Source organism: Portunus trituberculatus, chromosome 44, assembly GCF_017591435.1.
Source record: "Portunus trituberculatus isolate SZX2019 chromosome 44, ASM1759143v1, whole genome shotgun sequence".
Taxonomy (NCBI): domain Eukaryota; kingdom Metazoa; phylum Arthropoda; class Malacostraca; order Decapoda; family Portunidae; genus Portunus; species Portunus trituberculatus.
The window spans coordinates 2,032,575-2,057,500 of NC_059298.1; the positions used below are offsets into that span (position 1 = coordinate 2,032,575).

Here is a 24,926-nt window from a genome sequence, read left to right on the forward strand (position 1 = left end):
ACCACAACTAATACCTTCAATACTGCTGCTGTTACTACTACTACTACTACTACTACTACTACTACTACTACTACTACTACTACTACTACCACTATTACTACTACTCCTTTTTCTTCTTCCTTCTTGTACCACTATACTTACTACCACCACCAGCACAACCGACACCACCACACAAACTCACACATACACACACAAAAAAAAAAAAAAAAAAATAGATAGATAAAAAAAAATTAAATAAAAGATGAGACAGAAAATCACACCATCCACTCCCACCCCACGAAAAAAAAGAGCAAAACAAAACAAAAAACAAAACCCCCCAAAATACCACAAACTACAGCAAGCAAGCCAACCAAAATACCTCAAAGTTGGACACACGCACAGGGATGGGAAGCGAGCGGTCCGTGACAAACTAACACTGGACCACGAGTGAAAAAAAAAAAAAAAGGAAACTATAAAAAAAACTACCGTGTTCCCTCGCTCCGTTGATAGTGAGCGGGGAGGGGCCGGACATATTGGCTGTTTAGATATCAGTTAGGAAGTGGCGGGGCAAGGGACGGGAGGCTGGGGAGGAAGGAGGATTGAAGGAGGGAGGGAGAGAGAGGGAGGAAGAAATGCATGTGGTGGTGTGGGAAAGGTGTGAAAAAGACAATTGGGGTAACCAGAGAGAGAGAGAGAGAGAGAGAGAGAGAGAGAGAGAGAGAGAGAGAGAGAGAGAGAGAGAGAGAGAGAGAGAGTGTGTGTGTGTAAAAAAATACAAATTATAGAACGGTGTCTATATAAGCGCATATGATGAGGCAGACAGGTGATAACAGAAGGGAATAATGCAGAGTGATAGTAGCAGCAGCATCATCAATATTATATATTATATTAAGCATCATTATCATGCATCTCATTACGTAGCTTTTCCGTGTATGTCTTCAAGGCTTCATGTATATAGATATGTAAACTTGTGTGTGTATGTGGCAAAAAAAAAGAAAGAAATAAAAAAGGCAATGAAAATATCACTCAGTTTGTAAATCTCTCTCTCTCTCTCTCTCTCTCTCTCTCTCTCTCTCTCTCTCTCTCTCTCTCTCTCTCTCTCTCTCTCTCTCTCTCTCTCTCTCTCTCTCTCTCTCTCTCTCTCTCTCTCTCTCTCTCTCTCTCTCTCTCTCTCTCTCTCTCTCTCTCTCTCTCTCTCTCTCTCTCTCTCTCTCTCTCGGTAACCCAACCTATCAGATATCAGGTAATTTTCAGCCTCTCTGGACACGAGCATGAAAGGCGAAGGATCTGAGGGAGCAACTTCAGGCAGGAGGACATTGCGAAAAATGCGCGAGTCTGTGTCGTGTTCCCGTCTGCCTCCTCCACAGTGCGCCTCAGTCACCTCATAATACCCCGGACCCGCCTCTGCCTCTCCACACACACACACTCGATGCCGTAAAGGAGAATGATATTAAACCGGAAAGAGATTCAGTCTTTTTCCAAGTGGCGGCCTTTCTTTCATCCCCGACAGAGACCTTGGAAATACCGCAGCGTGATATAGACATGTGAGGGAAGGAGGGACTGTGAGAGGAGAACAATGAAGCGTGAGAGAGGAAGAAGGAAGTCTGGGAAGGGATGTAGAGATCATGGGAGGGGAAGGGATGGTTGAAACGAGGGATTAGACTAAAGGGAGGAAATGAAGAGAGTTAGAGAAGAAGGGAGAGAGAAAATAGTAGAGGGCATAATGGTAAAAAAGGAGAAAATAGGAATGGAAAGATGGAGAAAGGAAGTAAGAGGAAAGGAGGAAAGGAAGAAACGAAGAAGGTAGACGAGTAGGAAGAAAGAAGAAAAGAGATAAATAAATGAACTAAAGATGAGACAGAAGCAAGTAATGAATGAGGAGGCTTGAATAGCTGGATGAAAAAAAAAAAAAATATGTAACAAGAAAAATACTGTGGCATTTATAGGGAAGAAAGAGAAAGAAAAACAAAATGAACGATAATTTCTTTGGGTAAACACGAGTATTGTGAAGATAGACCACATAATTCTTTCACTCTCTCTCCAATGGAACCGATTTATATATGCATTTTTTACGCGACACAATAAATTCAACGAGGCAAAAACATGAATTACGGCACAGCAAGCTCCAGTATTTTGGATGCCCAGAAATTAATTTGTGTGCCACGCGGCGGAACTACGAATGGCTGGATGTGAAGTGTGTTGACTGGAGTGTTCCTGAGGCAGCCACGCGGGGCCATGCATTCAGACTTATGGAGGGTCAGTGTTCATTAACATAACGAGGGATATTAAAGAGAAACAACTTGGTCGAATAAGAGAGAAATTGTGGGGCAAGAAGAGAAAGGATCACCAATTAACGACTTCTGCCTCCATCCACAAGTGAGTGCAAGCAGCTGACAGGAACAAAGATTCGTTTGCCCTCAACAGAGTCAGAATCATAATCAGCACGTAACCTGACGTCAGCATCTGCCAGCAGCTGAAAGTGATGGGCAGGTAAGAGTGGGGAGGCAAGACCTAACAGGTGTTTGGTTGCGTGTGTTGGGAAGAGACAAGGCGAGGTGAAACATGCGATAGGTTCTTTCTTTGGCTGGTGACACATCGCAGCTAATGATTTCTTTAATATTTATTCATCCATACGTGCAGATACATGGAAAAATAGGTAAACGGGGAGAGAGAGAGAGAGAGAGAGAGAGAGAGAGAGAGAGAGAGAGAGAGAGAGAGAGAGAGAGAGAGAGAGAGAGAGAGAGAGAGAGAGAGAGAGAGAGAGGACAATACCAGAAACCATGAAGTGATATAAGGGTAAGGCTTCTCGTGGCAAAACAGTTTAACGGAAACATTTTGCGTAATTATCAGTAAAACTATCCACCGTTGCCCGGATCAAGGTGAATCTTCTATTAAATTTCATAACCATCAGTTACACAGTTGAACCACGCGCGCTTTGTGGGCCATGGGGTCCCTAAGCGCATGGGTTCCAATCCTGGCCAGGGTCCAAGTTCAGGAAGGGCTTTCAAATTGAAGGTACCCATAATACCTACTCTAACTCGTAATTCCAGTGAAAATCTCGCATTGAAGTGGCGGCTCATCAGCGTGGCCACGTGCACCAAACTACTTTTTGTCACCATAACTACTCCACAGGCTCAACATGTGTGTGTGTGTGTGTGTGTGTGTGTGTGTGTGTGTGTTAATCCTGGATAAAGGAGACTAATGGCTGTCATTATGGAGGACCCGTGGAAATATCGTTACATTTTACTCATAATTATTAAATGACAAAATACATCCGTCCGTCACTGAAGTCATTTATGAGTTATTTCGGTCTTTTATAATCCCCTTCAGTCATCTTGGAGTTCGCTCAATTATTTTTTAAACTTTCCATTTACTTATAAAGATCATTCAATCACTTATTGGTGGGTATAATGGTTTACAATTCCTTTCATCCATTTTCAATTCTGTTCACCTGTTCACAAGTTCCTTCCTTCATTCATAAATCTACTCTATTCAGTCAGTAGATTCAGTAATTTGTAAGTTCGCTCAGTCATTTACATGCCTTTCTGCCACTGATGTCATGAGGCGACGAGTAAGGAGCAGCAAAAGGAGGAGGAGGAGGAGGAGGAGGAGGAGGAGGAGGAGGAGGAGGAGGAGGAGGAGGAGGAGGAGGAGGAGGAGGAGGAGGAGGAGGAGGAGGAGGAGGAGGAGGAGGAGGAGGAGGAGGAGGAGGAGGAGGAGGAGGAGGAAATTTTGATCACTGCATCTTGTCACACTTCAGTCCACCTCATCAAATAGGTAAATAGGCATATAAATGGCTTCACCTTTTATACAAATTCACTGTGATCTATTTCTACACGGGTCGAAGCATGAGTTGAAGGTGTAACACGGCTTGACGACATTCATTGCAGTTTTGTTACCCTCGGCTGATTCTCCTCCTACATAAAAAAGAAAAAAAGTAAACACAGGCATCCTTACAAAATGTTTAGGATAGGAATTGTTACTTTCTCGTTTGATCTTCCAGCTTATAAAGAGAGAAATAATTGCTGTTTTCATTGAGTGTATCACTTGCTCTTACTGTTTTTCATCTTGCTGTCCTCTCTGTATACCTTTCTCCTTTTCCTAGCACATCACTCTCTTAAGATTATAAATATCTCGGCGTTAATTCTCTCTCTCTCTCTCTCTCTCTCTCTCTCTCTCTCTCTCTCTCTCTCGTGTTATTCAGGCCTGAACGTCACTTGCTACCAAACTTTCGTTAAGTCGTGCTAGCGTTTTTTTCCTTCTACATTGGTGCTTAAGATGACAACACGCCTTTCCGCAGCTCCAGGGACATGAACGAAAAGCAAAGACACCCAGCGGTCTTTGACATCAGTAAGTAATATAAGACACCAGGATGGAAATGCCTCAGGATATCATTACCTTTTATTCATAACAGGTTTCTTCTCTGTGGCTCTCTCAGGGTGAAGCGTGTATGTGCCAGGATTAAGGAGGATTATTGGTCATTGTTGCTGTTGCTGTTGTTGATGTACGTGGTGATGTATAATAATGATGGTGTAAATAGTAGTAGTAGTTGTATAAATAGTAGTAGTTGTTGGAGTTGTAGTAGTAGTAGTAGTAGTAGTAATGTAATACATAGTAATAGTAGTAGTAGTAGTAGTAATGTAATACATAGTAGTAGTAGTAGTTCTAGTAGTAATGTAACACATAGTAGTACTAGTAGTAGTAGTAGTAGTAGTAGTAGTAGTAGTAGTAGTAGTAGCAGTAGCAGTAGCAGTAGCAGTAGCAGTAGTAGCAGTAGTAGTAGTAGTAGTATGAACGAGACTATGAGTAGTATGAAGAAAGACTGAAAGAAATGAAAATAACAACTTTAGATGATAGACAGGGATGAAGAAATCTAAAAACAATGTATAAGTTAGTAAACCGTATGGAAAAGATAGATAGATAAGCAAGACCTGGTTTCACTGACGGAGGATGGAGATAGACGAATAAGAGGACACTCCAAGGAGATCGTGAAAAGTCAGTGTTTGAGGGATATTAAAAAGTTTAGTTTTCAACATGGCTCTTGAACGGATTGAGTGAAGAGATTGTGGCAGCAGAACATGTGCACAAATTTAAGGATAAATCAGATATGGGGACCATAAATGTACCCAGGTTGGATTGCTCTCTCGGTAGCGACTCAAAATGTCTTGACACCTCTCAACTTTTTCTTCATTATCTTCTGCAACACGAACAGTCTTAGATCTGATTTTCAATCTGTAGAACACCACCTCTCCTCTACTAAAACTCATCTTCTTTTCATTCTCGAAACACAGCTGTCTGAGGCAACTGATAGTAGCCCCTTCTCTGTTCCCTCCTACTTTCTCTATTCTCATTTTTCGTTCAGAAGCTGGATGTTGCGTCTATGTGCGCAAAGACTTGACTTGCTCTCGTGCCCAGGCTCTTGAATTTTACGAGTTTTCTCCATCTGGCTTCGACTCAAAAGTCACTCTCTAACTAAATTTATCGGTGCTGTCTATCTCTCCTTTAACTCCTCTGACTATAGTAAATTCTTTGACTATTTAACTTCTAAAGTGGAATACATTCTGTTCCTCTATCCTTTCGAGCAGATCTCTATCCTTGGAGATTTCAATGTTCACCACCAGTTTTGGCTCAGTAAGTTTGGGGACCAACTTACATGCATATCAATTGGTTTGGGGACCAACTGACTTCAGTCTCAACTGTCTTGTGTCTCAACTGACTTGATGATGAACTGTCTAGAATTTCAACTGACTTGTGGACCAGATGACCTGGGTACCAATCGCTTAGGGACCAATTGACCTGCACCAGTAATAGTAGTAGTAGCAGTAGTAGCCATCACTATTACTAGTCTACCACTACTACTACTACTACTACTACTACTACTACTACTACTACTACTACTACTACTACTACTACTACTCCTACTACTACGACTACGTACTAGTGTTGCCACCATCACCACCATCACAATCACCACTGACAATAGCAACTACATCACTACTTCCATAACTTTCCATTCAATGAAACACACTCACCATTCCACTATAAGCCCCTCAGCTTCCTTTACCTCTCCAACCCACCAATTCCCCCACCCTTCTCCCCTCCACACACACAAAAACACACACAAACACAAACACACACACACACACACACAGAGAGAGAGAGAGAGAGAGAGAGAGAGAGAGAGAGAGGGGGTGGGGGGACGCAAGGAGGATCAGTATTTAGGGCCTTAATGGAGGCAATTAGAGGCGGCACCAGCGTAAGCCAGATGAATGGTGATCGTGTGTCTGTCTGGAGCGACGCCCATGCCTCATACTTCTTCTTTAAGGTCTCTCTCTCTCTCTCTCTCTCTCTCTCTCTCTCTCTCTCTCTCTCTCTCTCTCTCTCTCTCTCTCTCTCTCTCTCTCTCTCTCTCTCTCTCTCTCTCTCTCTCTCTCTCTCTCTCTCTCTCTCTCTCTCTCTCTCTCTCTCTCTCTCTCTCTCTCTCTCTCTCTCTCTCTCTCTCTCTCTCTCTCTCTCTCTCTCTCTCTCTCTCTCTCTCTCTCTCTCTCTCTCTCTCTCTCTCTCTCTCTCTCTCTCTCTCTCTCTCTCTCTCTCTCTCTCTCTCTCTCTCTCTCTCTCTCTCTCTCTCTCTCTCTCTCTCTGCAAAGCGTCCGTCTCTCGTTATTCTTCCGTCACATATCTCTTCTTTAAGGTGCCTTCCTTCTTTGTTTTCTCTCTCTCTCTCTCTCTCTCTCTCTTGCACGTCAGTCTCATAAGATCATTAGTATGCTTAAGTTAATTCTCCTCTCTCCTCTCTCTCTCTCTCTCTCTCTCTCTCTCTCTCTCTCTCTCTCTCTCTCTCTCTCTCTCTCTCTCTCTCTCTCTCTCTCTCTCTCTCTCTCTCTCTCTCTCTCTCGGCACGATACTCAGCATGTCATCCTTAATAGTCTTGCTTTTTTTGCTGATTTTCCCCTCTCTTTCTTTTCCCTTTCCGTGTCAACCACATCCAGTAGAGTGATTAACTCATGCGGCAAAGAGGCTGAAGTGTGCTGCATTAAAAAAATATCTACAGTACTCATTAATATTCCCAATCCCTTCTCCATCAGCAACATCAAAGTCCTTGTTGCGTTCTCCACCATCCACCACCATCCTTAGCTTTTACTTTCTACACATGTCATCACCATTACTACCACCTCAATTTGTACGCATTTTTATCAGTAACCCTTAGAAAAATTTATTGTCTACCAGGAAAGCGTCTAGACATCATCAGGGAACTCGAAAAGAAGTCACAATTCAACACATCGTAGCATTTACCATCACTAGCTTTCGCCTTTTTCTACCGCCACCACCGAAGTATACGCTTCTTTATCAACAACCCTTATCAACATTTATCGTCGGCAAGGGAAACGTCTCGACATCAGAAAAAAACTAAAAAAAAGCAAAAACTTAACACTTCGAAGCGACAAATGAGGAGGAGGAGGAGGAAGAGGTGGAGAGGGGAAGGAAGCTAATTACGAGACAAGGCGTTTGTGTTGACTCGCTGCATCCTTTAATGAACAAGCAAATACACCTCGTTTGCTGGCATACGAGGCCACCCTGATTACAGTGAGAACCAGACCATATTTCATTTACATAACGAGCGTTGCCAGACACTCTATGGTTACGAATGGGGCTGAAGAAGTGTCCTGAAGAGGGTGAAAAGGATGGAAAGCAGGACGAGGCAGTGGAGAGTGAGAATAAGCGCATGAAAGATAGGTTTAGAAAAGACTGGGATGGCTTGTGAGTTTTGTTTAAAGAACGTATGAAAAAGAGAGAAGCCGATGAGGAGAGAAAGAAAAAGAAAGGGACGAGGCAATGGGGAGTGAGAAATAAGACACGAGAGTTGGGTTTAGAGAAGCCTGGAATGGGTGGCTAGTGAGCTTTGTCTAAGTTTATCTCAGTTGAACATGAATAAAGGATGAGACTGGCAGGGAAAATAAAAGAGCAAGAACCAAGAGGAGACAATGAAAAAAAAAAAAAATTGAACATAAAACCTGTCATAAAAGCTAGAATGTGAAGTTTGTGAACACAATCTACGTTGAATATCAAGAAAAAAAGAATTGATGAGGAGAAAAAAGGAGAAACAGAAGGATGAGTTTACAAAAAGTAAGAAAAACAGCATGGAAAGTTTATAAACACAGCACTGTCCAAGGTTAACGTGGAGAAAACATTAGGTAAATGAGCAAAGAAAATAAAACCACCACGGAAGGGACAGCAAAGGCTACGAAACACAGGATGAAACATATTTAAAAAGGACGTTTGTGTGAGGTCAGCCTGAGAAGAAAGACAGACTAATGAGAGGAGGAAAAGAACCCAAGGAGTAGAGACGAAGCACTGGTGTTGAGAGAGGGAAGAAACAGAGCGTGTGAGGTACTTTTCAGGAAGACTGGCATGGGACACTCGATTGTTTTAGTTGACCATGAAGAAAAAGATGGGACCGGTGACGATAAAGGAGATTCGGGATAAAAAAAAAAAAAAACTGATGAGGACTAAGATCAAAGAAAAGAACTTGAATGATGGAGTTAGAAAAGACGCTGAATTACAGGTATCAATATTTGTGAAGAAGAGATGAGACTTGTGAAGGCAAAGAAGATCGGAGCGAGGTCAAGGCAATGTTGATGAAAATAAGAAATATTAGAAATATATCTAGGAAAAAGATAGTTGGAAAAGTGGAAGAGGGAAATGTGTTATCTTTAATTTTAAGTATGGCATGAAGAAGGCATCCGATTAGTGGCAATAAGAAGGAAAGGAAGCAGGAATGTAGTTATGGGGATTAAGACTGAAAGACATGATTAAGAGAGGGCTTAGAGTTAGATTCCTCGTGGGTAGAACATGGAGACTGACTCACTAATGGCTTAGAGAAGATGAGCAACACGGTAAGAAGCAATAACAGCTAGAGGGAGAGAATCAGAGTATAAGAAAAATGTGGAAAACGATGGAATGGTAAAAGTATTTATTATGAAGTTATCTATAAAAAAAAATGAAACATGAAAAAATTGCAAAAATGAAGACTTGTGATTTGTGATTTCAGAAACTGCCTTGTGTAGATCATTTTTAATCTCTATTTTCTTATAAATGTATGAGGAGAACAATGAAGAAGCAGAGAAAAAAAAAACTGAAGAGTTGTAGGAAGAATTCTAGGAAGGGACATGCAAAAAAGGAAAATAAAACAAGTGAAGGAAGAAATAACAAGGGATTATTAAAACAGAAGCTGCATCAAAATTAGAGGAGAAGGGAGATAAAGGGAGGTTTAGGCATCACGCTGGGGAGACAGACGGGAGGTAGTTAAGCAGGTTTGATAAATGATGGAAGGTAAAACAGTGAATTACAGGACACGAAACAATAAATCAACACGGCATTAAAGAAAAGAAAAAAAGTTTCTCTTCGCTCTGAATAACTACGGTCAAGGTTATAACTTTATTTCAGGGAGCAATTCGACACGATTGAAACCAGTATTATCATTTTTTTCTGGAGGCGAACATTCCTAATTGTTTACAGCAGGGAAGAAAGAATGACAACAAAATGTAAGAAAATTTAGATAACTAAGGCGCTAACAGCTAAGAAAAAAAAAAAAAAGGAATATGTCTTAAAAGGAAAGCGCTAGTTATTTTACTGGTCGAAAATGGAAAACTAATGTATGAAATTAGGAGTCACGACCTCTACAGATTTGCAAAACAGTCAAATATACCACAATAATAAATGGCTGTTTTTAAGTTCAGTATTCTGAAGGAAAAATCTTGAAAAATGTGAATCAGTGAGGGCTAAAGTTGTTTGAAACACGAGAGGGTAACGAGATAACGTGATTAGGGTCGTTAAGGAAGGATAAGAGAGGGTAAAATATTTAACAATAACAGGTTGCAACACTCAGCCAGTTGCAACAGTCAGCCAGTCACCCAATTAGCCAGCCAGGCACTGTGTCACCCAGCCAGCCAGTCTGGGCAGCCAACATCATGCAACACGGTTATGTCAGATAGGCGTCATCATCTCCCCCACCCATTTTAAGCAGCCTTTCTTCATCTGCTCCACACATTTTACACTGACTTTAAACTTGGCAAGAGCCCAGGCATCTCCTTCTCTCTTTGCCCTCCCTCCCTCTTTCACTCTTGCTGCCCTCCCTCACTCCTTCTTCCCAGCATCCCCCACCTCTCTCTCTCTCTCTCTCTCTCTCTCTCTCTCTCTCTCTCTCTCTCTCTCTCTCTCTCTCTCTCTCTCTCTCTCTCTCTCTCTCTCTCTCTCTCTCTCTCTCTCTCTCTCTCTTCCATTCTGCCCCAAGTGACTCTGTGTGAGACTCAGAAGCAGAGGAGTGGGTGAAATTTGCTAACCTGTGTATCGACAGCGTGGCTCAAGCTGTGCCGTGGTTGTTGTTGCCTCGCCCTAGTGCTGGGACAAGGCCCGAGGAAGGGTAGTGACTTCACTCGTGGTCAAGCTACAACCCAACATGCTTGAATGAGAAAAGACCAAGACACTGACAGAGTTAAGACAGATATATGCGCGCGCCCAAACACACACATATAGAAACGCGCACACACACACACACACACACACACACACACACACACACACACACACACACACACACACACACACACACACACACACACACACACACACTGCCGGATTTTTTTTTTTTTTTTTTGTCTGACAGCTTTTCCATTCACAACATTTTTTGTGTGTTTTTCTTCGTGTCAGTTTCAGGAAAATGGAAATGTCAGGTAGTATTGAAGCCAAGGAAGAGGGAAAAACAAAACTGGCTCATGAAATGCCAATTACTTGCGGAACTTTGAATATTAAAAAGAACGAAAATATGGTCATGACATTTTTTGATGCATTTTTTTGTATTGCACAACGAAAAAGAATTGTCTTAACGATAATTGCAACGCTATTGACACAAAAACTAATTAATTTATTTTATCTTTTTACTGCATTTCACACTGCGGTTCCTGGAGAGGAATTAAGAGGAGAAATGGAGGAGGAAGAAAAAGAGACAGTGAATCTGTAACAAAGATTCAAGATGGCTGACATGATGAAATCGCAATTCTAATAATGGATAATAATTAACAAACGGTTCCCTGAGTAAACAAAGCTGCATCTTCAGAGAAAAAAAAATAATTCAACTTTAGTTTTGCTAATTACTCTCATAATCACAAGAGACTCTCGTAAATACAATAGTAATAAATATATGTATATTAATAGATCAGAGAGCATGATAGAAATGTTGAAGCCCTCATTTTTTTTTCATATGCAAGTTACTAGAGATATAATCTATACTGGAAGATACAATCAGCGAGCCCTTCATACTTAATTACATGTAGTGCTGCTCGCTTGAGTAATATGTTTCGACTTTTCTTCTCTTCTCCACTTTTGATTAGAATTGAAATTGAGATGTCACAAGATGTAAGATTATTACACAAGATAATCGATGAATATTCTTTTTATACTTAACAATTATATTTTCATGTGGGAGGAGAATCACCCAAGAGCAACGAAACCTCAATAAAAGACCTAATGAAGTCGTCGTTCCCGAAAAAAAGTAACAAAAAATTATAGCAAATGTGTCTTGAAATCATAAGTATGTGGAAATACATAATCAAACAGGGAATTTAGAATTTACCAGGGAAAGGGATGAGTGATTGAGAATTAGCTCTTTCATTAGCGAGATGGACACAATATGGGATGAGAGAAGGAGGAAAGTTTTGTGCAGCGAGACATTTTTCACATTTTTCAAGTTGAAGTATGTAACCAGTGACCGAACACACAGTGCTCTTGCTTGACACCGGTGCTCTTGTATGACAGTGAATGGCAGTGTGTGTGTGTGTGTGTGTGTGTGTGTGTGTGTGTGTGTGTGTGTGTGTGTGTGTGTGTGTGTGTGTGTGTGTGTGTGTGTGTGTGTGTGTGTTTCTTGAAGATGATGGCGGATCCGTTTTCTCAAGGCGAGGCATCTTCCTAAGCCTCCTCCACACATAATATCGCCTGAAGCATCCCGTGAGATCATATTTAATGAGTTAATGGAGTTCGTGACGGATTCCATCTTAGAGCATCGACTTCCGAAAGCAATCACCAATAAATTTTCGATGATAAATTGTTACTAAGATTTTAATTCCTCGAGATTTCCTGAGTAATTGAATCGTTAAGAACACATACGTATAAAAGTAATTATTCAAAAATTAAAGATATCTAAAAGTAATTATTTGTTGAGGAAACATGCAAGAATTCTTTCCAGGACTTCACGTGCCCTGATCTATTTATTGTTTGCCGTCATTATTCCCCGAATATCATTCAGTTTGATTCAATAATGATATTGGCGATGCACATACAGTGAGACTTAAGTGTGTCGTTTTAGTATCATAAATAATAATAATAATAATAATAATAATAATAATAATAATAATAATAATAATAATAATAATAAATAATAACAATAATAACAATGATAATAATGGTAATAATTATAATAATTATAATAATAATAATAATAATAATAATAATAATAATAATAATGATAATAATAATAAAAATAATAATGATAATAATAATAATATTGATAATAATATTGATAATAATATTGATAATAATACTGATAATAATAATAATAATAATAATAATAATAATAATAATAATAATAATAATAATAATAATAATAGTAACAACAATAATAATAATAATAATGATAATAATAATAATAATAATAATAATAATAATAATAATAATAATAATAATAATAATAATAATAATAATAATAAAAATAATACTGATAATCATAATAAATGATAATAATAATAATAATAATAATAATAATAATAATAATAATAATAATAATAATAATAATAATAATAATAATAATAATAATAATAATAATGATAATAATAATAATAACAATGCATACATACATACATACATACATACATACATACATACATACATACATACATACATACACCTAAGCCACGGAGGCATCTTATAATTTGATACCGTGACTGCCAGATGACGTCATGTCATCTGGCCATCCTGTGTGAATTTTTCTATTCAGATTTTGTTTCTCCAATCTAGCAGGGATCATACTTCCGACATGTGCTAGGTACTGTGCCTGATCTCTGCTACGTGAACAGAGCTGTGAAGAAAATCTGCCAAAGACTTTTCACTGACTAAGGACTTTTCAGATTGTGCGACGGGGACGATTAATCACTGTGTATGTGTGTGTGTGTGTGTGTGTGTGTGTGTGTGTGTGTGTGTGTGTGTGTCCATCGCTAAAAGCGTGCCGTAAATCATCTTGATATATAAATTCTTTACTGCACTAGTCCAAACTGATGAAAAGCCTCAAACGCAAATGAAAAGGAATTTTCATAGCGAACGTTTAATCATTAACACTAGGCAACCAAGTCCTGATACTCCCTAAAGTGCTTAAGATGCAAAATAAATTACATAGTTGTGAACAATAAGCCAAAACAAGATAACTTAGACGGCCACTGAACAAGCCAAAACAACACAACTTAGACGGTTACTCAACAAGCATAACCACAAGTAGTCTCTTCGGTTGCCAGGTTGTACTTAATTAAAAATGCAAGCAACAAGAGAAGCAGCAGGGTAACCGGACCAACCCGTCACATAGGCCTAACACACGAACCTAACCTAACCTTTACTTTTCCTCCCCTATACAGTCTCTTTTTCTTGTCAGTTATTTCCACTTCTTCCGATCAGATTTCTGCTACACTCTTTTTTCTACCTTCAGATTTTCTTTTTTCCTTCTTTCGTTCCAGTATACTTTGACTATCTGTTATTCTTCCTGCTCTTATTTCTTTACTGTTGTTAGATATTAAACTTTTCTGATGTTTTAGCAGGTGTGATCTTTAATACAGTACATAAGAACGATGAAAATAAAGTATATACATCTTAAGAATATATAACTATAAACTCCATCACAGAATGCAGTGAAGTGATGCTCTTTTTCTATTCCATCTAAGTGAAGTGCACACCTAACTCAGTTTTCTTTCGTTCGTTATTTTTCCCTCCTCTTGTCTATACTAAAACATATCCGAGAAGAATCACTGGCTTAGGATTTTTCGACAGTTTCTTACTTGGTGGCCTTGTGGTTCTTGTCTCATAAAACTCTTCCCCGGATGTGTACCAAAGGAAGGAAGGGAGGGACAGTGGAGGCCCAACCTTGTACCGCATCGGAGGCCCAACCTTGTTGCGTATCGGAGGCCTAACCTTGTCGCGCATCCTCAAACGTTTCGACGATTTAACCACATCAAGCATCTTCTAGTGGAAGTTACTGGGGCTTTCAGGTGCGCTTTCATGATTTTCGAGATAGTCAAACAAGAATACTGCATCATCAATAAAATAAAAGAGAGAGTGCCCATGATAACCTAATTATCTGTTAAATTCTAAAACGTTTCGGTGATTTCTCTCAACTTTGATATGTTCTCGTAAAAGCTAGTTGTGTTTCGACCGTGTTTTGGTACTTGCTTTAATCGCTTAACCAGATCTCTGCTAACATTAACAAGAATACTTCCAAGAACCAGACTAATCACATGAACGGTCTCCTGAAGGGTTTCGTTATCTGATCTTGATTACTGTTAAGGTGGTTTACTAAAGTTTGTTGGAATTATAAAGCTTTCGAGGGAATTCTCTGTGTTGGTAAAAGAAATGTAAGTTTATTGAGAAAAAAATCTTATGACAACTCAGCAAAATGATTATCTAAGCCAAATTCTTAAATTTACCAGATTGTAATGGAAGGTAATGATGGTTTGAGGATATTTTGATCGTCATCGTGATTGGTGAATAATGAAAACACGACATAAAACGAATGATTCCCGTGCTCCAAAAAAAAAAAAAGATAAATAAATAAATAAATAAAATAAAAAAAAATAAGGGCCACTAATAGTCCGGATGAAAGACAAACGTTTAAGAATACACGTTTTTTTGGAAACAGGATGCAACAATTTTATATTTCTTTTCAGCACCGTGTTTCTTGAATGATAACGTTGCCAAATCGATACGTTGACATCAATTTGTTATTCACTTGAATACGTTGCTGCATCATTCATAGCCTCGAGCTGAGCAAAGTTTACCAGATCCGAAAAATTCTTGAGAGTGAAAACAAGGAAACGAACTTAAACTTTACACATATTTCTCAAAAAAAGGTAACAAGTGAGACAGGGTGTGGCTGCTTTTCTGTAAGACGTTTTCTCTCGTTTTAAGGAATTTCGTAACCTGTGTGTGTGTGTGTGTGAGAGAGAGAGAGAGAGAGAGAGAGAGAGAGAGAGAGAGAGAGAGAGAGAGAGAGAGAGAGAGAGAGAGAGAGAGAGAGAGAGAGAGAGAGAGAGAGAGAGAGAGAGTGTGTTGTAAAATTAAGTTACCAACAACAGACCAATTTTTTTTAACATCCCATCCAAAGCAAGCATCTCTCTCCTCTACACAGTACTCGTAATATCAACACTGGAAGGTTTTGTTGCCGTGTTATGTTAGTTTCTGATCTTCTTACAGGATTAAGGTACGGCAAAAAATAAAAACACACAATTCTTTAACATACATTACGAAACAAGTTTTCAATCCCCTCTCTCTTTCTTCCCACGAGCATTAAAACAGTAACATAACATTACTGTTCAAAATTAAATAGTTTCATGTCATATTTTCCAACCAGCAAGGGGCAGGGATTTGCTATTTTACCCATGATACTCCGCAGCAAGCTTGACTCTTTTGATGCAAATAAAGAAGCCACTGCATTACCAGGTTTATTAACGAGCAAAAACATACCACAAATACGCCTAATAAGGGTACAGATCCATATGAAAATACCCACACGTGCACATACTGCCGCTCACACTGCCGCCCCAAGCTCACAAAAGTCTGCCATTATACGTAACGCGTGGGATCGAGGCCTTACACCATTTCACGGAATGAGGAGAGAAGTTCAACCTTTTCCCTGTATAATATATACTGGTATCTCGCTATTCCGAGAACCAGGTAAGTACTGATATATGGAGAAGGGAGTAAAAGAGGAATTACAGCTTTCTGAAAAAAATAGAAAGGAAAAAAAAAACTGGGAGGTGAGAGAGGAAACGAGAATTGTTATTGCCGTTGCTGGTGGCAAGAATGTAAGGAAAATAATGAACGCTAAACAAGAGAAGTTGTAAGAATCCACCAAGCTTACACGTCCCAATTCCTGCATTCTTACCTATTTCCAACTATCATTCTCAACTATAAAATGTTTAATGTCTTTTCAAGCTCCCTAATGATGGCACACTAACAGCCTGGTTATGAAGGCTATCCCACTCGTTGTTAGTCATGTGGTTTCCTTTATACGCATATTTTTGTTTTGTTTATTCTTCTTTATGTGATAGTTTGTGCCTTGATTTGTACCGTTACCATGGTGCTCTTCTTAACCTTTTAACTCTTTCTTCGCAGTATTCTAGTGGAAGTGTTTACACTAGTGAATATCACGTACACTCACTACACTTTTAAACAACATTTTAACTCACTGTTTTCTATAATAATGTTAGGGAGACGAAAGGAACATATTTTCAAAATAATTTTTGCGAAAAAAAAGAAATTATATATATATATATATATATATATATATATATATATATATATATATATATATATATATATATTTATTTATTTATTTATTTATTTATGTTTTATTTATTTTTTTTTCGCAAAAATTATTTTGAAAATATGTTCCTTTCGTCTCCCTAACATTATTATAGAAAACAGTAAGTTAAAATGTTGTTTAAAAGTGTAAACACACACACACACACACACACACACACACACACACACACGAACAATAGTCTGAGTATACAATCTAAAACCGAAGAAAAATAAGGCGTAACTTGTTTAGAAGAAAATATTCAGAAGTCTTCCAGGTAAAACTTTAAAGATTCTGGGAATTACCGAACCACTTTTTTTTCGTTCCAGGGAGAAAGTTTGAAGGAATTTGAAATTCCGGCCATTATGCACTGTATATCTGCTGAGTACAATGAATCAACTTTACTGTATCATAACAAGTAATGATTGATATATTGACTGACTAAACGACTGACTGACTGATATATATATATATATATATATATATATATATATATATATATATATATATATATATATATATATATATATATATATAGAGAGAGAGAGAGAGAGAGAGAGAGAGAGAGAGAGAGAGAGAGAGAGAGAGAGAGAGAGAGAGAGAGAGAGAGAGAGAGAGAGAGAGAGAGAGAGAGAGAGAGAGAGAGAGAGAGAGAGAGAGAGAGAGAGAGAGAGAGAGAGAGAGAGAGAGAGAGAGAGAGAGAGAGAGAGAGAGAGAGAGAGAGAGAGAGAGAGAGAGAGAGAGAGAGAGAGAGAGAGAGAGAGAGAGAGAGAGAGAGAGAGAGAGAGAGAGAGAGAGAGAGAGAAAGCGATGTTTAAAGAAAATCCCTGACACTTTTCTTTTCCTTTCATTTTCACTTTTTTTTCTTTTTACTAACTTCTCTTTTTTGAGGCCTAGGAGTCCACTATGGTTCTTTATGCTTTGGAAGGGAGCCGGACTTCACAAAAAACGCGGGTCAGTTGCACCACCCCCGAAGCCACACAGCCTTTCACAGCCTCCGCAGCCGCCTTTTCTTCACCGCCACTCAACCCTCCTGCAAAAACCCATCTGAAAAACCTGCACCGAAAGATTAACCCGTTCCCCTCGCTAACATTCTTTTGGATCGCCAGGTAACTTTCTTTCTGCCATCCCTCAACATTTTTTTTTCTGTCTCCTATTCTAAGTTCCTTCCACTGCAGCGTTACTCCCTCTCAGTCGCCTATCCTGCCGAGCATCAAAGGACTCCATTCAGGATTCTTCAGCACTATTTCTATCTACCTGCCTGTCTGCCTGCCCGTCTACCACTGCTCTCGACTCGCCCGCTTTTTGACAGGTACAAAAATCTGTCTCCCCGCACCTGTTTCTTCTGTTGCTGTAGTGAGATGCAATTTTCCTTCCTTTCTGTCCCTTGTTTTTTCTTAATGCCTTTGCCTATCTTTTGTCTGCCTTACTTGTTGTTTATCTTTTATTTCTTCAAAATTCAGTTCACGGCTTGGTCTTCTCTTCTTTTTCTGCTTGTTTCCTCTCCTCTTCGTTCTGTTTTCCTCCGCACTTAGTTTCAGTTCCTCTTACAAAGAGAAAGCAATTTTATTGTTAGCCAACATTTGGTTGTTACTTGATTATGTCCGATTATTGCTACTCTTTCCCATCATCCTCATTCATTTTCTTCCATATCTCCTTTAATGTTTTTTGCCTCCTTTTTTTCCCTTCCTTTTTTCACTATTCTTTATTTATTCTTTCTTTTTCATCATATTCCTCTTCTCATTCTCATTCTCCTCCTCTTGGCGTCAGCACCACGGTTGGTCGACGTGCTGAAGAATGGCTCATGAAGATCGCCCACAATGGATCTGTTCTCACGTGAAAAATTGTAAACATTTTTCACTTCCTTAAATATGTAAAGCCCCCGCGCCCGCCGCTCCACCGGTGCTGACGGCGGCAGGTTACGAGGTATTACTTTCCACCAAAGCTCCTTCCTCCCTCTTAGGTTCTTTTTACCGTCTGGAAATATATCATCGCGAGTCTGAGTGATGATTCCGCGTTATAACACATGTCGAAACGGGATTATAAATGTGCAATGGTGAATAGAATGCTACTACTACTACTACTACTACTACTACTACTACTACTACTACTACTACTACTACTAATTCTACTGCTGCTGCTGCTGCTGCTGATGATGATGATTATGCTACTACGTCTCTAACGTCTCCTGCTCTTCTTTCAACCCTTGATCCCCTTCTCACATTCTTCCTATTTTTTCCTGATATTCCTGTTACTCTTCGTCCTTCTATTCCTATTCCTCCTCTTCGCATTACCATCTCTAAAATTATTACAACTGCCGCTATTAAACTCTACTATTACTACTGCTACTAACTACTTCTACCACTACAACCACTTCTACTGCTACGGTTAACGAGAAGTCCCTAAAAGTGACCACTTTTTTTTTCTTTGCATACACTTCCAAGTGAGAGCATGCTGAGGTCAATATCCGCTCTCACAGGTTCAGTGTGTGAATCTTTAGTTTTTAGATTACATATATGTGATAATAACTTGTATAATAGCATAGACATATTTACTACTAACATATATTTTACTTCTTACAATTATGACGAAATAATTCTTTAACTACTGTAACCAATGCATTTGTAAGTATTCTTAAATGTACGAATCAGCCACCGTGTCAGTGAGTTTTACTGATGATGGTGCTTCAGGAGGCTGCCGGGCTGAGACTGTGTTTGGCGATAACATGGAGTGGCCGTTACGATCCTGGCGTATGCCATGGATCTGTAGACTTGTGTGTGTACAGATTGTCTTAGTGTTGTGTAGTGAACTGTACTCTTAATATAGTAAAAAACCAAACTTGTGTCTGCATTACCAATCGAAAGAAAGGTGTGTGAGAGAGAGAGTGAATGTTTGACACTTGGACTCAGTGACCGCTCAATTACGAACACAACTATACCCAGAGAATACCACAACAATAACAACAACAACGACGACAACAACGACAACATCAACAACAGCAACAAGAACAACAAGAACAACAACAACAGCAACAGCAACAACAACAACAACAACAACAACAACTACTACTACTACTACTACTACTACTACTACTACTACTACTACTACTACTACTACAACTACTACTACTGTCATAATCCGATCTGTTAAATACTGATGCAGTGTACACAATGCTGCATGCTTCTCTGGCTACTGGTTATAGACACTCCAATTAAATATTCTTCCTTTATTTGATAGTTACTACTAGATATGTCTCCGTCATTCAACACTCTTCAACAATATACCACATGTGGAAATGACTGCAATCTTCATACTCAAACACGTACATTTACTCACAAAAGATTTTCCTTCTCTTCACTGGACAATATATGATATGTATTTGACGTCTACGACAATATATATATATATATATATATATATATATATATATATATATATATATATATATATATATATATATCTTATATATATATATATATATATATATATAGGCATCTTAAATTCACATAAATCTTCATCACGGCGATTTACTCATAATACTCAAGACATTGATACCAGAAAGATTAATATATCTGCATTGCGGGGACTTCCTCCTAAATTCAAACATATCAGCATCGCGACGATTTACTCACAACACCCAGAACATTGACACCAGAAATAATGTATGCGGACACGATAACTACTCGATACGGCGATGTTCTCACAACACTCACAAAACACCAGAAAGATATCACACCCCCACAACAACTACTCTTTCCATAACTACTACTTAACTAATTATCAAAATAACAAATGTAAACATCCTATCATTATTCCTTCATCATTCTAATATTAATTACTGAATTACTTGCCTTCAAGACTGTACTACAACTTCTGAACTCCACTTGCTGTTACATGATTTCGTCCATATCTTCCCCGTGGCCTCTCCCGTGGGCCGAGGCCTCGGAATCTCAACTCTCTCTCTCTTGCTATAATCTCTGCTACTCTGTTACTCGATTTCTCTCTCAATATCCTTACTAATTTACTCCACGATCCCCCACGTACATGACCCGCCCATTGGCGTGTTTATATATAATTTTACCAATCGGAATAAACAGGGCGGAGTTTCGGGTACTAGGAGAGAGTGAGAGGCAGGTCAAGTATCCATAAACCACTTCGTCTTTCCCCTCCTTCGTACACAGCGCCCAACAGACCCGACGTTTTTTGTCTGCAGTCATCTGCCATACTCACGCGGTCAATGTTTATAACCTTTTACCTGTGTGAGGTACATTTCCTTGGCCTCTTTCCTGTATTTACCAACAACTTTGCTGGTTTACATATTTTCTCGTATATACATTTTAATTTTCTTTTCTCCATCGTCATGTATGCAGATATACCATACCACACTACTACTACTATAATTACTATTACTACTACTACTATTACTACTGCTACTACTGTTGCGTAAAATCCTCTTTTGCACTTTTCATAAACATCAGAAGGGAATATATTTTAGTATTCGTAATGCTAACTGACAGTCACTGCAGCTACGGGTGTAGCACGTAGTAGAGTGGCTTCGTTCACTGTTCCAGGAGTTAAACTAAAGTTGCCTCATTGCATTAAGCAGTCATTGCTTCATAACGTCTTTTGTCTCCTGAGCTCTAATGAAGAGTTTGGCTGGCGTTCTCAATATATGGAGAGCTGCAAGAAGCTAACATATTTACATCTGGCAAACCTTTCCTCAAAACATGATACATACATACAACATCCATCACTCATTATAACTATCCTTAAATTAACCTTATTTCGTAAACCTATTGACCCTGCACCAACAATCTTATTACCTGACTTATTCCTGATTCTAAACTATATGACAATTAAGTTGTTTTGCCCACTAGAACATCTGAGAATCGCTTTGTTTAATGGCAACTTGAGTACAGTTTGTCTTGCTCACTTCATGTTTGTTGTTACCTCCAATTTAATGAGTTGAGTATAAGTTGAATTAATGGTGTACTCTGCGTGGTTCTGGACTGCAGCTTGACAGGAGATGCGATGCTGCTCAAGTGGGACAACAAATACTTCATATATCTGTTCTTGAATGTGACACTCTCTCTCTCTCTCTGCTACTGGAACATGCTATCCAAATCACTGCACAGATAGATAGATCGAGTGGTAAGTTTATTGATCGAAGCTTTAAGATTTTATATAAACGTAATGGGTAGCGAGATCAAATACATAATCATCACTTTTTTCTAAACATTCACATTACTGCCGCCCAACAATAACCACGACTTGTTTCGACTCCTTTTCACGAATTCACACTACGATACAAAAGAAAAATATTCCTTTGACATTGTTAGTGTGAATGGAACCTTACGTTATTATTGCTTCTGCCAAAAAACCTGCCGTGCCGAGAAAGGGAAAAAGAGATAATGATATAAATAAAATGTGTAGATGTAAACTTGAGATTAACAAACGGAAATACAAAAATACATCAATAAACGTGGAGGATAACAACACAGGGTCCTTTTCATGATTTTTTATCCAGCACAACATACACATCTCTCTCTCTCTCTCTCTCTCTCTCTCTCTCTCTCTTGCTTCAATCACTTGCCCCTCATAGTGTGACATCATCATCATCAGGTGACACGAGGCAGCTCTTGGCAATATGTCAGGAGCGTCACGGTGGGATCAGCGCCGCACCTTGGCCGATCGAGAAGCAATCTGGACGCCTGCACTAATCCACACGCGCCTTCCTTGCACCCACTCCAGTTTTTTTTCCTCTTCAGTTCACTCTTATCCACCCATCCATCATCTCGCCGCTTCTTCTTTCTCACCCTCCTACACACACACACACACACACACACACACACACACACACACACACGTTTCTTACCCGCATCTTCCCATTTTTCTTATCGTCTTCCACGTCTGCTACTCCTCCACCGCCACAGCTCTCGTAAATTTCCCGCCCCACATGTCCTCTTCATTCTTTCCACATGACCGTCCAACACAAACACATTTCCCCTCTCTCTCTCTCTCTCTCTCTCTCTCTCTCTTTCTTAAAGGAGGCTCTTCTCTTTTTTCTTGTATTGTCCTGTCTAGCTATTTGTGTTTTTGGACCTCATAACTTTGACTGCTACAACTACCTCTACTACCTCTTCTACTACTACTACTACTACTACTACTACTACTACTACTACTACTACTACTACTACTGCTCCTACCACTAATGTAAGTCATCACACTTCTATTTAACAACATGTTTTTTTTTCATAATATTGCAACATCGTGTGTGTGTGTGTGTGTGTGTGTGTGTGTGTGTGTGTGTGTGTGTGTGTGTGTGTGTGTGTGTGTGTGTGTGTGTGTGTGTGTGTGTGTGTGTGTGTGTGTGTGTGTGTGTGTGTGTGTGTGTGTGTGTGTGTGTGTGTGCCTGCTTGTCTGTACGCGCACGCAAAGAAAAGACTCTTCATTACCGTGGTGCAAACATGCCTTTGTGTCGCGCTGGCCGAGGCTCGCTGGGTCTGGGAATGTCACCTTTACGCCTCACAAAACAAGGTCACGAGGCCTCACACGTGGCGCTGTGCCGGTGAACCCACGCCAGCGTGAGTGACGTTGATGAATGATAGTCAGAAGGCTTTATAAACGACGCGTGACCTTCAGTGCCTTACCAGCTCGGTCACCGCCACAAAAGTTCACTAGTTGAGGCTGGAAAGTTTGTTTCTCACTTTTCTCTAGTAGTTATTAGTCTAGCAGCATTTTCTTCCTTTAACGCACGACATCATAACACGACAAGTTCATCAGTAGAAGTTGACATTTATTTTCTTCCTCCCTACAGAGGCATGAAGTGCAACATATTTCATAAAATTCGTGAAGTCTAAATTATTTCGGGAATGTTGTGGGTCACCAAGCAATATGGAAGGAATTCACCTCTACTGGTACCATTATTCATTTGCTTCCTGAGTGAAAATGCTGCACTTCGTCCTTCCCTGAAACTAAAAAGGACTGTTTGCTTTCCTTTGCTTGCCTCTTAGCGAAAGTATTACTACGGACATCTTTCCACTGTTCTATTTGTTCTTCCCTGAATGTCACTTCGCATTTGAAGGAAAGGTAAGTTTGTATAAAAAGGAAGGCAAACGATTGATATTCGATGTTTGCCAAACGAAAGAAGGCTCCTGCCCAACTTTCCAAGCACCATCTGTCTTCCGCGCGTCCGTTCCTATTTGTCTTGGGTAATGTTTTTTATCAACGTCTCCTCCGATCCCAGAACTTGCGGCAAAGTACGGAAACCTTCGAAGTAAAAACCAGGACAGACTTGGTAAACTCATCACAAATTAACATAAGCGCTGATAAGAAAGGGAATTGAGTCTCAGTGTTCAGTAACAAGAGAAGTCGCCAACAACTGTCGAGTGTGATGTAACCCAAATGACGTGGAAGGAGTGAACTGTATACATGGTGGAAGTGACAACCTGCTTTTTGGTTTATAGAGAGATGAATGATTGAGAATGTTGTTTAACTCTTGCGTTAGAAATATGGACAAAGTAGGGGCGAGAAAAAAAGTCTTGTGCAACGGAACCGCGGTAGGAGAGGTATGCAGTTAGCAAGCTCATAGAAGTTGGCATGAAAGTAGCGGTAGATGATAACAAGAGATGCAACATTGCGTCGGTGAGAATGAGGTTGAAAAAGGTCAGTTACAAGAGACGAAATAAAGGTTCTAAAACTTAAACTTGAACAATTTAACATTTCATTCTTAAGTTTTCTAATCTGCTGATAATCCCGATACATAAAATGAAAACTGTAAGGTTTCTATCTGAGCAAAGGATTAAACATTAGAAGAAAACGCTGAACCCAACGGAAGTACTATATATATGCAAATATTTCACTTCGACTTTCGCTTCCCCAGAGTCCTCTGATCTGCTAACAGTCTCCCTAAAAAACCTCACATCTCAAAGGTTTTCAGCTGATTAAAGGACTAAGAGCTGAAGGAACGCTGAACACAGTGAGGGGGATTGCAACACTTTATTCAGCTACTGACCGAGACTACACACACACTCACAGAATACACACACACACACACACACACACACACACACACACACACACACACACACACACACACACACACACACGTATCTATCGCTCACCAATGGAATCGATAACCTAGTCTTCTCCCTCGTCAGTGATACTCGTAAAAGGGGAAAGTTCTCCTCCTCTTACAAAACACTTAATGACGTTCCCTTTCTGACAAACAAACTAACCGTGTCCTTCCTCTTCCCAAACACTGAAGAAATCTAATGACTTCCACATACGTAAATAAAGGACTCTCTCTCTCTCTCTCTCTCTCTCTCTCTCTCTCTCT

At 39.5% G+C, this 24,926-nt stretch overlaps 1 protein-coding gene across 4 annotated transcripts in view; it reads right to left on the reverse strand.

The window, feature by feature from the left end:
• LOC123518978 overlaps positions 1-24,926 on the reverse strand; it is a 129,803-nt gene that overhangs the window by 42,999 nt on the left and 61,878 nt on the right. For 3 of the 4 annotated variants that reach the window (XM_045280075.1, XM_045280076.1, XM_045280079.1), the window contains exon 3: positions 10,320-10,438. The exons of the other annotated variant lie outside the window; for it this stretch is intronic. The gene's annotated coding sequence lies outside the window, so the exon portion shown is untranslated. The remainder of the gene's footprint in view (positions 1-10,319; positions 10,439-24,926) is intronic. 4 annotated transcript variants of the gene reach the window in all.